Consider the following 19,438-nt stretch of genomic DNA (forward strand, 5'->3'; position numbering starts at 1 on the left):
GGTTGAAATACAGATGAGACTTTTAAGGCTTAATGTCCTTAACCTACTGAAACACTGCCTTGAATTTAAATTTTGGTCACATGTAAAGGTTCTTAACAAGATTAAGTGCAATGAAAGGCCAGCACTAACCACATTTCATTCACATAACATTTGAAGGAAGCTTACAAATAAACTGTATATACTTTAACACACTGTAACTCGGGCTGGCTATGCTGACTTAAGGAAAGGACCTTTTTTGAACAAATGATTTGATCTTTTATTTTTACTTAAAATTTTTTATTAAGAATGCAAAATTCTACCGCTGACAAAATTCAGTCTTTTCTAATACCTTACTATATGTGACATAGTCTTTAAAAGTAAACATAGAAAACAGCTTCCTACTAGATACTAGTAGGAGACATATCTATAAGTGTTCTGATTTCTAACAAGGCAAGCAGGTTCAACTAGTATGGGATGTCTATTTTAAGAAACAAGAAATGCAGAAAGCTAACCTAATTAAAGCTAATGTCAAATAGTCCCTAAAACTGTTCAGTACACACCCAGTTATACTGAACTGAAATTATATGGAACATCAAACTGCTCCATACAGTGTATGCATCCATACACTTCTTGACAATTTGTTAAGAAATGTATTGCCAGAGAGCCACCAGGAGCATAAATGTTTGGCATGGAATCACTTTCATCCAGTTATATATATAATGCTGGTTGTCTTGTATTCTCTGAAAGGAAAGAATGAAGCACTTTAACAATAACCCAAAGCAGGTCTGGCACAGTCAAAAAGGGTTTTGCACATGGATGATTTCACCAACGTCAAGTATGTTCCAGTTTATTATTGGATATAAATCAGACTTTCAGGAAACAGGCTGAGTTGTTCATTTATGCACCTGACAGCCAAATAAGTAGCTAATTATCAATAACAGGGTGGCTGAACTGTGTCACAAGTTAATGTTTTGTTCACTTTAAACTTGTGCATTCAACACAAATGTCCATGTAACATAACAGCATGTTTGCTAACAGCATTTCTTACAGATTTTGTGAAGCCTGTAAAAATGTCTTTATTTCTGTGCAAATGTGACCTAAACCTTCATCAAACTAGATGAAAAAAGCCTAATGGGCACTAAAAGGAAAATTTCTTACACGTGACTTGCTTGTGAAACAATAGCTACAATCTAATGTTTGCAACTAACTGTTGATTAGTCTCCACATGAATAGAACAGCTTCAGCTCTGAGATGTTTGGAGTTGCCTTAACTGGCTCGCTTTGGGTCCCACCCTAAGCATTTCTGTTGACTTGAGATAAGGATTTTGGCTTGTCTGTTCCATAAAATTACCTTCTTTCCTATCTGAGTGTTTTTTTTAGAACACCGGGTTGAAGATTCAGTTCAGATGCCTTTACGTTCTTTGTTCCATCTATGACAACATGCAGAGCTCATCCATTCACACAGCATTACTCTGATAGCCATGTGGCTTGTCCATGTCATCTTTTGCAAACTGCAGTGTTTGTTTTAGAGGGCAGTTACTTTCTCTTTGAAGCCCTGCCATGCACACTATTGTTGTTCAGTGCTCTCCCGATGGTGGACTCTTCCCATTCTGATCCATCACACCATATTGTCATATTGACAGAAAACACTTTACTCTAGATTTGCATTATTGGTTTCACACTGTAACACAAAGTTAGTTGATATTCTGGGATATCAGCATAAACCATAGTGAATTTCATCTGCTTTGGTGCAAGTGAATGTCACAGGTACACTGGAGAGGCAACCCTCAAAAACAGAGTGATTTTACAGGTGAATTTCCACAGAGCATTGCTCTCTGCTTATCCCTCCTTACTTATTTCTTTTTAGTTTTGCTTTTTACCCGTATCTCTGTCATCAGTACTAATATCATCAAATGGTAAGTGGAGCCCGTACATGCTGTCACAAGAATGTTTGCCTTGCAAGGAGTTGATCCATCGCACAAGGAGAGCTGGTCCGGGCCGCAAAACGGCTTGAACTCTGTCTGTTGCTTTGTGCGAGGAGGAACAAAGCAAGAGCCTCCAGAAAGGTACTCATACATTTTTTCTGACCAAACTGTCAGAGACAGACATATATGAGCATGCCATAAGGTCCTGATGTCCTTTAGTGGCACCTGTGCTCACACCCCATCACTGTGCAGCTCTGATAGTGCTCCTTCTGTTCCTCCTCACACAAAGAAGCAGATGGCCCTGTCCAGCCCTTCTTGTGTAACAGCCCATATCCCAATATCTCTTTCACACTCTTGAGACTGTGCTGGGAGACAAATCAAACCTTCTTGTGACAGAACGCATGGATGTGGCATCCCGGAGGACCTGTGTAGCCTGAAGGGGTGGCAAGTACTACTACCAGCACTGACAATGACACTAACAAAAAGAAATAATTGAGAAAAATCAGCCATGAGGGATGAGCAGAGCACAGTCTTTCGCCACTTTCTGCAAAACCATTCCTTTTGTGAGCATTGTACTTTTGCAGAATCATAGAAAAAGGTTGACAAAGTTTAAAGCACCACTGTATAGAGTTGTTTCTGATCCACATAATATTTGAGACCAGTATTATCATTAGACAATATTCAGAATCACACTTTATGCCCTTAAATCCACAGTCCTTCTTTGCTCTGTGTTGATCCAAGGTGAGAGTTGCTAGATATGTTTGCAAAGGTGACTCAGGGAGGATCCGTTTCCCTCTCTGTGTTGTGTGTCAAATTAAATGTGGGTCATTGCAGATATGGGTCAGTGGTTCCTTTATGCACTGTAGCTATTCTAAGCGCTTGCTTTAGCCTTGTTTATCCTCCCTGCAGCATGCTGCTCACTCCTGCCTTGACGGTGCATCAAAGAATTGTGAGTGTGTGGGTGAGTACAAGGGGCAGAAGGACCAGGTTAAAAATAGCACCTGACAATGTATGACGAGCCATTTTTGTTGTATTAGAGCCTGCCCATAAACTCAATGTTATTGTCTGCATGGGCTTCAAACTACTAAGAATGAAGCACATCATTCAAAGCATGATGTAGCCTCAAGCACATTTGCAAAGTGTGTGTGTGGACATGTAAACTGACCCAGGTTCACAAAGGTAATTTACATGAAGTAATCTTGCAAAGGTGCAGCTGGTAAGAGTGAGCATCACCAAGAGTAGTAACTATTAGCAAGACATAAATTTTCTCTTGCAGCTGAGAAATTTGCAATAACAAGAGCATTATAAACGTTATTACAAAGTAATCTTTTTTTTAAAGGTAAAAACCAGCTGTATTTGAATCAAAATACTGTTTGTTTGATACCTGAAGGTGTTTCTTTTTTCATATTCTATCCCAGTAACCTACCTCTCTGGGCCTAAACCAGCCTGGATCCTTGTGGCATTGTATCGCTGAGCTGCAGTTTCGTGACCGTGTGAGCTTTGCCGGACGTAACGTTCTAATTCCCGGGATAAAACATTGGTACATGAGCGCTGAGTGTCCCCTACAAATCTTCGATAGTCCGCCTGCTGGCTCTCGTTCTCTCCTTCTCGAAAGTGCTCATGCCCAAACCCCTCCATTATTTGTCCAAGATCAGACTTGGAACAACAGATCCTTGCATTGAAATTCAACTTAAGAATACCAGAGAAGATATCCAAGAGCTGAAAGCAACATGCAGGCCAAAACAGAGAAGATTGCTTTCTTTAAACCCTCAATTTCTTCACCCATGTTCAGTAAAAGTTAGTGACTTCCAAATGCAAATTCTTCATTTGTTTCTTAATAATCTAATTTGAATTCCACTTTATCTGCTCTGTTTACTCTGATGCTGCTCTCCAGCCAGGTTATGAAGCTACACATAAGTATTCCCACAGAGATAACAGAAAAACCCTTCTCAGGCTACACCATCTGTCTGTCAACAGGATGCACCTGCCTACAAAAAAGGCTCCAGCCACCTCTAGGCGTGTCAATAGAGGGCGTCACCTTGGAGATTCTCCCAGTGAGAGGGTGTTGCTGTGGAAATGCCAGGAACTGCACTTTGTTTTGGTGAGGCTGTTGTGCTCATGTCTTCGAAATCTTAGTGGAGGTTTTCAGTCATGAGAGAGGAGGGCAGTGGAAATGATGGAAGAGCATGGCAACAGCCCCATATTGTACTCATGTCTGGGATAAAGCAGTCATTGCCCCGAGCGTTGAATACAGGTTGAGTGGAGTGAGTGGCACTGTCCTGCTGAGTGCTTCATGGAGCTCTCTTTATGTCTTGCCCGCTCTCTATGCACGGGTTAATCCTGCTTACTATCAGCACGTCACGTTCACAAAGAGGATTTCAGAATTAGTCGGAACAGCTAGAGTGAACGTGCTCTGCAAAGAGAGCAACACATTCTGCAAAAACCACAAACACGAAGCAACATTTATGGAAATATTTGGCACAGGCAGCTTAAACTTGCATTTAGCTCTTCGTGCTGGAAGGGTATGATTTTTACAGCTTCTCCAGCTTTGTGACGACCTCACAGAAGGTAATAGTTTGCATTCCAGAGATATCAGTCTGTATAAAAACAGCTTGGGTGTGATCATTCTTCTTACTACTCAAAGGCCGAGGTCAGACCAGCAATTGGAAACAACTTGTATTTGTACTTTAACACTGCAGAGCATTTATTGCAAAAGTTTAAGTGTTACATAATTGCTCTGAATTTCACTTTCAAGTCATAATCCCACATAGCTGCAAGTCCATTATGTTTGTCTTGTCATGTCAAATTGAATGTTTATCGCAAAGCAAAGGGCAAATCTCAAATACATTTAGCATCACCAGTCTAAATGTTGTTGTGTATTCAGTGAAACCTTTATAAAGCTGTTTTATCCTTGACTTCAAGGAAAAAATAAACATACCAATAACAATAACATAACCACTTCTTTCCTAGACCTAACCTTATCCTGACATGACCACTTTAAACTGTGTGATTTTTATCTTAGGTGGACTTCGACTGCTCAACTCAAACCCCCTAAAATAGGTGGATAAACATGTCACAGATGGCGATAAAAAGCATTTTCACAGGATTCTATTTAGCCCGTGTTGCTTCAGTTGATTGAGGTTTGTTGGCATTCATTTACATACAGCTTTCTTGAGGTCCCGCCACAGCATTTCAATCAGGTTGAGATCTGGACTTTGACTGCAACATGATGATTCTTCTCTTTTTCAGCTATTCTGTAGGTTGCCTACTGTGCTTGAGACCATTGTTCTGCTGCATGTTTCAATTCTGGTTACATTTTAGCCTAAAACTAAATGGCCTAAATTTGACTATAGAATACTTTACAGAGAAGTTCATAGTCGACTCAAAGACTGAAAGGTGTCCAGGTCTTGTTGTTGGTTTTGGACATGGCCACTGTACAATGCGGTCAGACATCTCCACTTTGGTCTCGTCTGTCCTCTCTATAATGTCTGTGTACTCTATAATGTAACTGTATAAACAGTTTGAGGTCCACTCAGCGTGACAAACACACATATGCAGGTAGTCTCCTCAAAGGATCACCTCCAGGTGGCTGTCTGTTTGTAATAGTTGCTGAGACATTAAGATGGAAAATCCTCTTAGCATGTTCTCTAAGTTCCCCCTCCATTTACAATTCACACTCATTTTTAACACATGGTACACATCCACATGCTTTTCCCCTCAGCTACCCCCCAAAATGATATATAAAAGTTCAACAAATTTACTTTTATAACATATGTTAAATATATACTGGTTTCTAATCCGAATGAATTTGTGCATTGATCCCACTTCCGTCTTTGAGTGTAGCCCATTGCTGCTGTAGTGCCTGAAAGTTATCTAATCTGGCATTAAAGGGTTAGTGTCACATGCAGGAGAACTAGAAGGATCACACTCTTAATTTCACATGTGCATGCCCTTAATTTGTCCCTCATAATTTGATTACATTTATTGTAATGGACATCATGTGAACAGTGTGGTTAGTCATTGACTAGCTGTGATAAATCAGAGTCATAAGATTTAACACGTGAGTAACAAAAGAGCGCTCCTTGTAAGGCTAAGTGTGTATGTGTGAGTCTCTGCGGATGACATATTCTCTCAGATGACCTGAATTCATTTCAGTTAGAAGAAACTAAAATTAATGTTCCTGTCTACTTTACATGTTCTGAAAAGATAAATATAATATCCATCAAAATGTTATTTTATCTTAAGTGAATCACAGTTTCACCATTTCTTCATTCTATTAGTTTTGTTTTACAGTAATTAGAGTAAAATGAATCTTATATAAATATACTGTAAGTGGTCAGAGATAATATGAAACTGTTATATGTACCGTTTCAAAGAGGCATGGAGTAAGGTTATTTTCATGAAATCCAAAATTTGTCTCAGAGCTGACAAATGAACAGCTCATGCAGCACAGACAGAGTACTACTGAGGCATTTTGTAAGGTGTTTAATTGCTTCAGTGTGCCTATATCCTGTGATTTTATTGTAATGTTTCATATTTAAATCTCAAAACATAAATCTCAGAAAATGTCAGCAAGTTAACACAATGTAAGTGTAGACAACATGTGGCAAAATCCACAATAATGAAGAAATACCCAGATTTTAAGCATGAATAAAAATAGTGTGTAATTGCATAATGCTTTTATTGACTCTGGTGCATGCTTTATAAAGTAAAACGGTTACAAATTAGGGGAATGGAGTGATACAGGTGAGGTTTTTAATCTATTTATTTATTTTAAGTCCTGAGATCACCTGATCAGTTACTGTACTTACCCAGTGAAGTATAAAGACAAATGTTCAGGTTTATTATCTTCTTTTACTGTTGCTCCATATGTTAGGAATCAAGCAATAAGACATAAAAGTGGACTTTTATTTTGCCCAGTAGGAAAAAGAACAAAGCAGTTGCAATAACTGACTAAAAGAAGAAAATAAAAATGCTAAAATGTACAAAACAGAAGTGACAATAAAGACAAATGAGACCCAAGTGGAAGGTAAATGAGGGAAAACACTGTGCTTTCACCAGACACCACAGGTTGGCAAAATACATTTAAATACAAAAACTACGAAAAAAAAATGTATCAAATTATCTTTAAAAAGAAGATAAAAGCTTAAATGTAAAATCAATAATCAAAAATATAAGTACATGTAAGTAAAAGTAAACCTAAGGGAGGGTTAATATGCAAACTTCCGCAAACTCAAACAAATGCAGAATCTCGACTTGACTAAATGAAATGTGGTGCCATTGTTAATAACTGCATACCTTCACCTCTTCCTGTACTGACATACTGATATCTCTATTATGTTACAATATAATAGATTATATTAAAAAAAAAAATAGACATACTAAAGTGCAGTAACCCTATTACAGTATCATAAAAGTAAATGCACAAATGTAAACAATAAAATGAATAATAGCTGAATTACATTTAGCTGCTTCAGTAAGATGCCTCGGTACTATAAATACACACTAACTGCAATAACATACTGTTTTATATCCAAATAGAATGGATATATTGTTAATGTTATGAGTAACAACACTGTTTTTTCCTCTATGGGAAGTTTACAGTAAAGATCCCTGTTATTATGTAACACAAGACTGTTGATACAGTGTTAAATTACACCTCTCACTCATATTCAGTGCCTAAGTCTTCAAGCCTTTCAAGATTACTTTGTTAACTGTAAAGCGCTGCCATCTAGTGAGTGCAATGTGTAATTACATCAAATGCCACCATTTCCTTAGCAAGGTTTGTCTTCCTGTGTTTCATGTGTTTTCTTACACATCTGTTTCTGTTGATTCAACGATATTCTTGCAGCGGGGAAATCAAAATCTTCTTCCAGTCCATAAATCCTAGAAATTAAATCCTAAAGGTGATGGTTATAAAGTGAGTCAGCTGTAAGACGTTGTTAACCAACATAGTTACTTCCTGAATTTTTATGATGACCCAAATACAGTTGGATGAATTCTGCGTAAAACAACTAATAGCTTCTAATTCACAGTCTCGCCTGGTTCTTTCCCTCCCATTGTTTCATTTTTTTTTTTTAACAGTTGACCTTTCAGCATTGAGAATAAACTCACCAGTGAGTCATAGAGCCACAATACATTTAGCATTGGTTAAAAAAAGAAGAAGAAAAAAACTACTTATGGAGTCAAGCTATGAAGGAAACAACCATTTAGTTATGGGCTAGACTGTTGCCCTTTGTTTTAACTTTTTAATGATTGATTAAGGTTATGTGACGTGAGGCATAAACTTTTTATGGCTTCTCAAATGAAGCATGACAGAAAAAGTTTGAGAATCATTGGCAAGAAAACCATCCTGACCTCTAAAGAAATAAAACTGTATTGAACTCAGAGACAAAAGTCTAGGCTTTAAAAGGGAAGCCAGAATTATTCATTAACAGCATGTATGAGCAATCTGAGCCTTTCTACTTTTGCCAAGAAGTAAGAAATTATGACATCAACTCACAGGGAAAACTATTTTCAATGTTATTTGAAAGTACATCTTTGTTTTAGTTACTGTAATATGTTACTGGTAAACATACTCAAGTGACTAGATCTCGAGTACAACTGGAAGCTTAGACCATATAAAGTTCTGAGCTAAGATAGTGAAAAGTATAAAGTGACCTCGATATATGTTTTTCTGGTATCTCATCTCAGTTTTAACATGAGTAAAGTGACAAACCTCTTGATAAACAGGTCTAAACTAGTCCCTCAAAGTAGGTGCATAATGATCGTTTTGAAAGTGGAGTCATTACTCAAGTCCATAATAATTTCTCATCTTGTGACTCAGTGAGCATGTGGTAAATAGATTGAGCAATGATTTCCCCGACATTTCCAAATGTTGATCTAAGACATAAAACCTCACCGTCTAGGAGCCCTAACAAAATGAAGAAGTGAAAACATATGTTTGCTGTTTACTTAAGTTTTGCTTAAGTCAGAATGGATGTCTGAATATGCTGGACAAGAGAACAAGGAACTTGTGTGCAGTCCATACATAAAGTGGGACACACAGTCACTTTAAGGGTCAGCTAATTGCCAAATGTCAGCATGCTAACATGCCATTCTTTAACCATCCTACAAGATGTTGGAAAGTACAGATTAGGCTTTCTAAACATCAGCATTAGCCAGATAACTTTAGCATTTAAGTTACAGTAATTAGCACTACTGTTAACAGCCACACAGGTTCTGTCCTTACACCGACATGATGACTTGGCTTTGGGAGGTTAATAAACTCATTTTCATTGTAATCCTAATTGTAGTATCTTGTTATACTTGGAAACAGACTAGAAAACGCCACAAGTATAAATGGCTATGTTTATTAAGCAAATATACACTCACTGGCCACTTTATTAGGTACATCTTGCTAATACTGGGTTGAACTACCTTTTGGCTTAATTCTTCATATATAACAGTATATTCAGCTGGAAAGATTCTGGTCCATATGAATATGATAGTGTCGCAGTTGTTAGCTGTACTTCCGTATGATTACAGTGTACTCATAGTCATGTTCCAAAAAAAAAGTTTGACATGTTTTGAGCTTTGTGTCATGGTGTATTGTCTGGCTGGAAGCAGCAATTAGAAGTTGGGCACACTGTAGTCATAAAGTCATGCACATGGCTCACAACAGTACTCAGGCAGGATGTGACTTTTAAACAATGCTCAGTTTTAATGCCAAACATCCCTCTCACCATTACACCACCAGCGGCAGCCTGAACCATTGAAACAAGGCAGGATGGATCCATGTTTTCATGTTGTCAATGCCAAATTCTTGGTTTTTGGTAGCCCCAATGGGACCCCCAGTGTGATTTTAGATACCATGGCCCAGTATATTAAGCCAACTGTCACAAACCTGGGGGCCAAAGTGGACTCTGAACTGAAGCCTATTTCTTTTAGGATTCATTTTAAAATTCGTTTACTTTTAAAGCCCTCCATGGCCTAGCCCCATCTTATATCTCTGAACTGCTATAGCCTTATGCACCCACCTGCTCTCTCAGGTCAGCTGATCAGCTGTTCCTGAAAGTACCCAGGAATGAGGAGATCGTGTTTTTGCTGTAGCAGCCCCCAAACTGTGGAACGATCTCCCTTTAGAGATTAGACAGGCTTCTTCTCTACCTGTTTTTAAATCACGCCTGAAAACCCACCTCTTTACCTCGATCTTTGACACCATGCGAGATGTTGGTTTTAGTTGTAGTTTTATTGTAGTCGTTTTTAGTTGATTCTATGCTATTGTATCTTATTTTTATTATTATAGGTCTGTTTTATTTTTTTCTGTTTTTGTTTTTAACTTATTTTCTGTGCAGCACTTTGGTCCTGTGCTGGGTATTTTAAAGTGCTTTATAAATAAAACTGAATTGGATTGGATTGGAAATTTTGACCATTAAAAATGTAACAACAAAAATCGAGACTCATTAGAACATGCAGTGTTTTTCCTGTCTCCTATTGTCCAGTTCTGGTGTGTAAATTCTAGCTTCTGTGTCTTTTGTGTTGTGCAGGACCCTGTTGTGCATTCAGAGATGCTCTTCTGCATACTTTGGTTGTAAGGTCTGGTTATTTTAGTAACTGTTGCTTCTCCTTTTCTCCCCTGAGAATTGCTACTCACTGGATTTTTGTCACAGATCATTCTCTGTAAACTTTAGGGACAGCTGTGTGGGGGAATTGCATTAGATCAACAGTCTACCGAATCACTCGGACCCTGCCTACCGCCTTTCAGCCCAGTTTTGATGCGCGATTTTAACTTCACCCGGTGGTCTTGATCATGTCCACAAGCCTAAACGCATTTGGTTGCTGGCATGTGTTTTGGTGAATCGAGGCTTACATTAACGAGCTGTCGAGCAGGTGTTTCTAATAAAGTGGCCGTAGTCATTTAAAGTTGTTACATTTTCCTGTTTGGTCATATCAGAATAGAGGAGTCGAAATGAACGTTTACTCAGAAACGGTGTCAAACAAATGAGAAAACGAACAAGTATAAAAGTCTGTCTTCCTCAAAGTGACGTCCCTCTCCGTCAAATACCAGCGCCGCACGGAAGCGATCCAGTCGCTCAGTGGTTACAACAGGGGGCAGGAAGAGTATTTCGGCGTATAAGAGAAACCTGAACATTAAAATGAGCAATAAATAATGAACTATTTCTTTGCTGTGGTTGTCGCACAGCTACCATCTTGCAGAGAGAAGCGAGAGGAGCTATCTAACAGCCGAGCTTTTTTTAATTTGCCACTTATTTTCATTGTAATCCCTGTGCTTTATCGTAAAAACAATAATAAAATAAAACAAATAAATAAATAAACGTGATCTTCCAGTCTGTGGTTCAGTTTTGTGGTCTCGGGGCTCAACTCGTAGGATTTAACTGACAAAGTGACAGTAGCAGAAATAGTTGAGATTACACACACACAAAAGATTTTTGAATTAAAAAAAATTCAAAAATGGTTGGTGGGGCTGTAAAAATGTATTTATCGCTTGATACCCTACACAGATTAACTAATCCCGTTCTCCCCTTGCTGCAGGCATCGGTTGCTTTCACGTCTGCAGCCACAGCCATGGTGTTAACGGCCCTCAAGCTGTATTTTGTTGGAACGGCTCTTACTGTCCTTGCTGTCCTTTATGAAATAGCGGACTCCTGTGGCGGTCTCATGTACGCGCAGAACCATCATCTGCAGGACGTGGAGCATCGACAGCGGTCTACGAACAACCAACAATGACGAATGTCTGTGACTGAGAACATGACATTTTCATGATGGCTCATTGGAAAATGTCAGAGGTTTTTTTTTTCATTAGGCACATTCGCAAAGAAAGGACACGATGGTGATGATGAATGTGTTTGTTCTTGTTTGGAACCTACTATCTGATCCCCCAAAACCTGTAGCAACTAGTCACTGCTGAATGCTACTTGCACTGAATGTTTGACGGTTTTTTATTTTTAAAGAGTTAAAATGTCGACTGTTCTCTGGAAAGAAGTCCTTGTCAAAACAATGCCCCTGGACACTTTTTGGGCACTTATTTTGCATTATATAAATTCCCATTTATTCAGTGGTCCTTCTTGATATGAAATTTGCATGTATAAAGTCACTAATCAAATCTTTTTTTTTAAGATATAAGCTTATTTTTTTAAAAAGGCTTTAATTTTTTTCCCCTTTGAAAGAAGTTGTTAGTTATAGTTTTACTGCGTTATTGCCTCATTGATTTTGCCCTATTATAATATATCCAGACTAAGAAAGTTCCAGATGTACTAATAATTCAATAAGTATTGAAAACATTTTGGCAGTCAAACTGACACCTGAGCAGTATAGCAACAAAAGCTCAAAAGCCAAGCATGTCCGGACAAGGTGAAAGCTCTCTGAGAAACACGAAGAGGCAGATTAAAAAAAAGGTTTTGTTCTATAATGGAGACAGTTGCTGAAGGAGTTGAAGAGTACAGCTCATAAATATTTTTGACAGTTTTCTGTGTAGGCCTACTTGCTTGTATTAGGAACCCATTTTTCTCCAGGGAGCTAAAAAAGAAAAAGTAAAACCAGACAGTGAATTCAAAGTACTTTCATCAAATAGAGGTGTTTTTCCCCCATGATATGTGAAGAAAATCTTGTGAAATTACTGAATCACAGTTCAAATTTATCAGCTTCTGCACAATGAGGAAAAGACTGCTCTCTCAGTGATGTTTGCTTGGATGTTTAATTTCTTGATAAGAACGTTTTCTCCATTTGAAGGTACACAAGGTATTTAGAGTTTGGTGCACAAAGAACACCAAGTCCCAAAGAGTAGGACAGGTTGGCTAACCCACACGTTAATGTGCGTGCGTCATTAACCTTTTGTACCTTCAAAAAAAAACACTTAAGGTCATTTTCATGACCTTAAGTGTTTTTTGTGATGTTTCCTTTTTTTTTTTATTAATAAATAGTTAAAACCCAGGACATAATTAGGACAAAGTTTGTAATTAAATAGAAAATGCTTTATTATCATTTTTTTTTCAGAAAAATCTTAAATAAAAAAGTGCACAAAAAACCAGTAAACAAATTAAAACAAACAAGTACTGTTGAGAAACTATAATAAACATAAAACAACGACTTGTGAAAATATAAATAATATGTAAAAAACTTAATTACCCCCAAAGCGTCTAAGTCACATCACGTGACAGCGCAACATCTAAACACAAGAGGGGGGAGGGGGAGCAAAGTGTGCCTGCTCTGCGCTGACACAGGAGCGGTGAGTCCGGTGACCTGGCTGTTTCGTCTTTGCCGAAAGCACAGCATTGGAAAGAAGAGCGGAACTTAAAGTGAAGAATCGATCTCACCAGGCTAGTGTCGATCCGATACCGATGCCGACTTGGTATCGATACAGTCGATATTTGGATCGATCCCCCCACCACTACCAGCAAGACAATAACTTAAAGCACACAGGGTAAATCAACAATAGTGCTGTGGCACTGTGTGCTCATTGACCAAGACATCCTAGAGATACTGAATGGGGAGGAATGGTTCCATGTCATAAAAAAATGTACACATGGTGAAATCTGAGCGATTTATAAAGTATCAAAATATTGTAACTGAACATGTGTGATAATGACATTTTTTAATATACAGTGCTCTATTATTACTGTAAAAATAAGTATTTAAAGGTTCGGTCAAACAAAGTTCAAATTAACCCCTTTTTGTTTTTATTGTAAAACAATGCTTGTTTTGCCATTTTGAAGCTGGATGTGATAAGCCAGGATTGGATCTAACTCCAAAGCCAAGCACACCACACATTTACTGGCAAATGACTTGGCTGACAAGTCCACCTTGGTCAGTTTTCCTTTCTGCCTTTAATAATAATGCAGAATTACAAAATCACCTCGCTTTACGAACATGTGTTATCCACTATGGCCTAAAACTAACTGAGCCAATAGAGTCACATGAAGGCCTTTACTAATTTGACACAGAAACAGAGCTAGTGGCTGTTTCCTTCATTCATTATTTCATTATTGCAATAACATACTTGACATAGCATCTTGCCGTGTCACAGCAAGGATTTCACAGCAAATTTGCTTCCATCGCATTCAACCTTTTGCCAATTCACACACTTTGTCAACTGTGGTGTGAACATGTTTCAGCTGTTTGTGCTGGTGCAGATCATAAGAAGCATCTGTAAGATTTTAGAGCATCAAGACTGAAAGGTAAAATCTGATATTGCCGCTTTAGGCATGTAGACAGGCAGGATCTGGCATGTTGGGTTTCAAGCAGCAAATTCTTGGCAAAGCAACCAGCCTCAATTTTGTAGACCTGTCCACATAACCTTAGTTCATTTTGATGAATCGGGGTTGGAGTGGTTGGTTTGGTGGAACAGCACTGATGGACGCAGGTGTTCTTAAGGCGGTTGACCAGACTGACACCCAGGATTTGGCACAGGCACCTTATCTGTGAGATTTCGAGCTTGTCCATGCCCTCATTCAGTAGGATCCAGTACTTAGAGCCATACAGAAGTGTAGTAATAATGAGAGGTTTTGCAGTTGTGTGGCTTCTAACCACATGATGTTAACTTGTAAGCCATTTTGGATGATCATAGTGGAAGTGTAGGGTCAAGTGAATTTGGTCCCTGTCACACAGGCCTAGACAGACACTGGTCCACAACCATTGGTTGCTGAGGAAAAATTTATATTCCCTAACGTTGGCAAGTTGGCACGCACTTTGCCAACCTTTACTACCGCGTGTCAAGTAGTCAAAGAAAAGAGAGAGTAAAAAAGAGAGCTTCTAAAAAAAAAAAAGAGTTGCTACAAAGAGAGTAGCAACCAAAGCAATCATGAGGTTTTTGGTGCTGCATACTCTTTGCAACCGACTTACCCAGCAACCCCCAAGAACCACTGCCAACAAATCTGGGAATGCACGTTTTTCCCCAGCAGCTGGTGGCTTCCCTAGCAAGTTAAAACCTTTTTTAAGGTTTCTCACTTGACATTATGCACACGTTGCTCAAGTGATGTTCAAATATTAGATATAATGCAACCAAAAACATCCTATTGATTGCATGGCTGCCTGTAGTTTTTCATGTTTGCAGCTTACTATCTATCTCTATCAAACTAAGTGTGATGCAGAGCAGAAACTACACCTTGGAGAACAGCTAGACAGATTTTGTAGACAAGTTTAATTTGCTCAACAATATGCTAAAAACCAAGGCAATTACCAAGAGGCATTTAGATGCCAGTTTCTCTAGCGACAGGGTGTCACTGAAAGTGGGGCTGCGTGACTCGAGCTTTATCAATCCTCCCAGCAACTACTGGAAACTAGTTGTGGAATCTTCATTTTCCCTCACAACCGGCTTGCCTGGTCTCTAAGCCCGAGTGTCACGATTCCAAAATGGCACATTTTTGCAAAACCTCAATATAGTCAAGAATAGTTAACAATTGCTGGTCATTAAAAAAAAAGAAAAAAAAGAAAGAATTTAGATTTAACGAACTTAACCACAGTCCACACACTTAACTGTCATTTTTTTCACTAGAAATCGTTTACAAATTTCCCATATCCTTATCAGATAATGTGGCAGTCGTTAACTGACTACTGACACAACAATTAGACCGAAAGTGATTTGAATGCTGTTAAAACAGGAAATTAATCAACAGCCTGGAAAACCCAGAACTCTCCTTCGTGACGTCGTCTATCATACCACAGCAGAGAGTGCGAGTGGGAGAGTCAGAGGCAGACCTTGCGGGCAGAGCAGCTGGTTGGATGAAGAGTTCCTCACCTCGCACGAAGAAACACCGTGTGAACTAACAGACGGACAAAATAACCAAACAACTTAACTGGTTTCTTTGCTAATCTGTGCCGTGCCGTGTCGTGACCGGTGGAGAAACAAAGCCTGCACAGCTTCGAGAAACGAGAGAGAACAACAGTTTACAGATCGGTGGATAGTCTGGTATGTTAATGTGCCATTAGAAACCATGTCCCAGTCTTTAAGAGCCTTTCGGTTAAAGTACCGACAAGCAGCATTTAATGTCTGCTTTTTATCGCATTGAAAGCCATGTGTCTTTCGCTTTCTGACTGTTGCCTTCAGAGTCGTCTCTTACTTTTTATTTATCGCAGCTTTTAAGTAAATTTGAGCACAGTGAATAACTGAAACTATTACATCCGCATTGAAAGTAACAGCTGCATCGTCGAAAATGTGTAGAGACGTAAGGACTTCAGATTATTCCCCAGGGTAAAGTTGATTCTTCCAGAAGTTTGCAAACGCAGCACGAATTACCTTCCTGTTGATGTATGCCGGTGACTCAAGCTTCCTTCCTAGATCATTTCTTTCTAAAACAGAACACTTTACTTCTTTACTGTGTCTTGTGGTGAATTTTGTACTGCAGTCATCTAACCCTATCGAGGCATAACCACTGATCAAAATGCACATGAACTGTTTCAAGAATTCAGCTACCTGCTTGGCTTCAAAAATCTGTAGGCTGGTGACAAGCTATTTGTCAAAAACATCAATGCATGTTTTTGTTTAGGTTTTTTTGCCTCAACTTTTCTTACAAATCTTTTACCTGATTTTTTTTTTTCACATTTTTTTGAATCTGCTGTAGAATAGGATGACCAACTGTCCTTTTTTGCACTTGTAGACTTGTAAAAACCTATATGACATTTTTTATTTCACCATTCATTAACCGCACAGAGAAGGCTTCGTTTAAATATGTTAAAGTTTTCTTTAAGCAAACAGTATTATTAAAGTTATTAAAGTTCTTCATGACTTTCCAAAAAAAGTGTCCTCTTTTTTTGGAAATCAAAATATGGCCACCCTGCTGTAGAATTAATGTTTGTCTGTCATCAAAATCTGAATATTTACTTCTCCTTTTGCAGGCAGCTCTTCCTCACACAAACCATGGTGGCGGCCATCCTGAAAATGTATTTCTTTGGAACAGCACTTTCTGTCCTTGCAGTCCTTTATGAAATAGCGGACTCCGTTGGTGGTCTCATGCATGTGCAGGACCATCACTACTTACAGGAGCTGAACCAACAGACAGAGAGTGACATTTCTTCAAACAACTGGAGAGGGCGGCCCGTGACTAAAAACATTGGCTCATGAGAAGATCGTCATGTTGTAGTTTTTGGACATGTTCCTCAACTGTCTGCAAGGACATGGAATTTTCACTGATGTGGATTTATGGTCCAAATGGATCTCTCTGTTTGGGCACTTTTTTGTAGCCCGTTGTCTGCTGTGATATCTTGTAGCAGCTATTCTGTAAAAAGCACTACTGAACACAGAACATGTTCCTTGTGTTAAAAGTACACATTTTGTATATAATTTTCTAAACAAAGTGAATTAAAACTGTTTTTTTTAAGGGGGTTGGGGGGATTTTTTTGATGAATGCTTTTGATGTGTGTAAGTTTATTGCAGCCTTTTGGTTTGGTAGTGATCATGCAATTGAACTTGGAGACAAAAAGAGAAATGCAGGCTGCCATAAAACTAACAGGCCTTAACAAAACATGACTTCTCTAGAAAAGAGAGAAAAAAAAAAAAAAAAACCTTCAGGCTGCCAGCAAAAATTGTGCAACAAGGTCCCCACTGTGTAAAGATCTGTCTGCCTTTTTGTTGTGAGTAAGGTTTTGTGAATCAAATATGGGTTGCGCGACAAAGCTGGGAAATGATCTGTAAAACATGAAAACCATGACTCTGTGCATGATTTCAACATGAATAAAGATAAATTGTTATAAATAAACCTGAGTGTTGCTCTTATCAAGCGCAGATACCATCTCAGGCTTTTCAGGAGACAAAATCAGAAAATAGAAAGTGAACAGTGAATTACTGTTGGGAGCTAAATCCGAAAACCTCTGGTTCCAGAAAAAAAATCTAAATAAGAAATCATATTAATCAAAGAAACAGCATTTTGGGGGCATTTTGAGATGACGTGAATTATATAAGAGTTTTGTGGTTTACCATTTCATGATCTCTAGTTCTTTCAAGTGGACAAAATAACCACTGAAGCTTGAATGGTTTCACCGCACAAAAGACTTGGCTCTCAGTCTTTGATTATCCCAAGGGCTTTTAAAGTGTTTTGACAATCAGGGTTGCAGTTGTGGGATTTGTACGTACGCAAACCCAAGCGCAAATAAAACCAAATCAGAGACGAGTCATTACAAAAAAGTATTTCGTGTTTCTACACACCCTTAAGTTCACTTTTGTGGTTTCTGCTTCTGTGCCCTAATAGGATGTGGGATAATACATTTAAGACAATTTCTTTACCTTTAAACCTAATTGGAACGGTGTATTATTCTACCTATTATAGAATTCAGTTCATTCATCCAACCATTTTCTTCCACTTTTCATGAGACAGGCAACGAGCAGCAGCCTAAGCAGCAAGGCCCACTCCTCTCTCAGAGGAAAACTGAGGACTTCCCAGGCCAGCAGAGAGATATAATCTCCCCAGCATGCCATGCGTCTGCCCAGGGGCTTCCTTCCGGTGGAACATGCCACTCAGTTCAATTCAATTTTATTTACATAGCGCTAATTCACAACAGCTTTTTCCAAAAGGCACATTATATTGTAAGGTACATTAAGCTACAATATTAGAAAGAAACTCCAGCAATCACACAACTCCATTTCAGCAAGCATTTGGTGACAGTAGGAATGAATTTTTTATTACTATTATCAGGAAGAAATCTTCAGGAAAAGCAGGCTCAGGGAGGGGAATCCATCTTCCGTGAGCAGTAAGGGGAGGGTAAAGACAAGAGAGCAGAGAGAGACAGGACAAAAGGCACACTACAGGAAAGAGAGACAGTGTGAAATAATTGCTAATGATTAAATATTGTGTTGTATAAACATACATAAAGTGAAAAGATAAGACTGAAGTACAAACACTTAGTGCATCATTGGGAAGCCCCCAGCAATCCAAACCTACTATAGCAATAATCAAGGCAGCATTCAGGAACATCTGATCAAGCCATAACTATAGGCTTTAACATTAAACAAAATTTTAAGCCTTATTGTAAAGTAGAGAGTTTCTATTGCCTGAATCTGAACTGGGAGCTTTTGGAGCGAGCTGATAACAATGAATTACAATAGTCCCCCTGCAGAGATAAGTTCCTTGCCAAGTGTCTTAAAAAGCTCAATCATCATATCAGCAGTTATTATAGTTCCTTTGCTTAAAAACACATTTGTGGGATGGTTCTCTAACGTTATTGGGGAGGCACACCAAAAACAGAATTTCTGGTTTTATTATGCTGTTGTCAAATATAGGTTACTTAAAATTGGCAAAAATGAGAAAGAAAGGAATCATAAGCCTAGTTAATTCGCTGCTATTAAAGTTGATATCACTGAAAATAGGCACATATGAAAACCGAAGAAGATTTTGAAATCCATAATAATCAGTTTTAATTGATTGATTGACTAGAAGTCCAGCCATCGCTTTGATTTTCAGCAGAGCTAGGGAGAAGCAGCTTAAGATTCACTCTCCCACAAAGCAAATTTTGGGTGGGTGGCCAGTGCCCCCCACTGACCACCCATTGGTGGCGCCCCTACGTGTTGCTGTCAGTTTTCCAATATCTCGGGTGCATTTTTCACTA

General features: G+C 38.6%; 1 protein-coding gene and 2 long non-coding RNA genes across 3 annotated transcripts in view; all 3 read left to right on the plus strand.

Annotated features, from left to right (window-relative positions):
* Positions 1 to 19,438, plus strand: part of si:dkey-159a18.1 (sortilin) — a 37,898-nt gene that overhangs the window by 2,646 nt on the left and 15,814 nt on the right. Inside the window, exon 2 of the mRNA XM_025899401.1 lies at positions 3,881 to 4,004. The gene's annotated coding sequence lies outside the window, so the exon portion shown is untranslated. The remainder of the gene's footprint in view (positions 1 to 3,880; positions 4,005 to 19,438) is intronic.
* On the plus strand, positions 4,018 to 12,493 carry LOC102076485 (uncharacterized). Its single transcript, XR_003214422.1, has 2 exons — positions 4,018 to 4,471; positions 11,438 to 12,493. It is a non-coding gene; the product is annotated as an uncharacterized LOC102076485 (long non-coding RNA).
* LOC106098225 (uncharacterized) lies at positions 13,549 to 17,595 on the plus strand. Its single transcript, XR_001224359.3, has 2 exons — positions 13,549 to 15,809; positions 16,736 to 17,595. It is a non-coding gene; the product is annotated as an uncharacterized LOC106098225 (long non-coding RNA).

The sequence above is a fragment of the Oreochromis niloticus genome, linkage group LG17, assembly GCF_001858045.2.
Source record: "Oreochromis niloticus isolate F11D_XX linkage group LG17, O_niloticus_UMD_NMBU, whole genome shotgun sequence".
NCBI classification, from domain to species: Eukaryota; Metazoa; Chordata; class Actinopteri; order Cichliformes; family Cichlidae; genus Oreochromis; species Oreochromis niloticus.